This window comes from Bos mutus, chromosome 10 (genome assembly GCF_027580195.1).
Source record: "Bos mutus isolate GX-2022 chromosome 10, NWIPB_WYAK_1.1, whole genome shotgun sequence".
In the NCBI taxonomy this organism is placed as follows: Eukaryota; Metazoa; Chordata; class Mammalia; order Artiodactyla; family Bovidae; genus Bos; species Bos mutus.
In genome coordinates, this window is record NC_091626.1 from 23,486,528 (window position 1) to 23,487,396 (window position 869).

Sequence of the window (869 nt, forward strand, 5' to 3'; positions counted from 1 at the left end):
TTTAGGCTGGGACGGTGCGGAGATCTGGAAACTAGTCACATGTGTGGGCGAAGTGTATTCATAAATCAACCGGGATTGGTGCCCTGTGGCTGCCCCTATTGGCAAGACACAAAGGACAAACCGTTCATCCTTGACCAGTGGGTTCATTTCCAGCAGGCCCTAGAACGAATTTTGTTTTATGGATTTCTCCGTGAGCCTCGGATTGGAAAATCACAGTCAGTTCAGAGGCCCGACAAGTCTACCCTTCTTTTTATAGACTGAGGAAACTGAGACTCAGAGAACTGCTGTGATTGGATCATCCACCTTTCCGCTGGCTAGGGGCAGTGCTGGAGTTTATATATAGCCTCTCCAGACTGCTGGCCCAGGACCCCTTCCCTTACAACAGGGCTGTCTTTTCTTTCCCAAAGAACCCCAATTTGCTGAAAGATGGATTACCCAGTGTGAGCTGATTTCTCAATTTCATAGTTCTTAAATACCTTGTTTTGTGTTGAACTAGGTTGAGCAAGGCTTGTTCCTAGGAGACCTGGGATCTCGAAGGACTTCAAACCCTGAGGGAGTCCATTCTGAATTAGACAGGTGAAATGATTGCTATTTATATTTTATTCATGTCAGAGCTAATAGCTCAGTATAAATCACATTATTTAGAAGCTGAAAAATGACTAGGATGGTAAGCAAGGGTATAAGAATCATTAAACAGGCTGGACCCTTTGGTAGTTGCACCTTTGAGCTTTTTACTTCTTTGGAAAAGCTTCTGGAAAGGGCTGGAAGGACCACTACTCCAGAGAAAGTGTCTCCCTTCCGGCACAGCAGGAAAGCTACTAATGGCCTGCCCTATCCTGGCAGAACCTTCCATAAATTGAGCTGGGGTG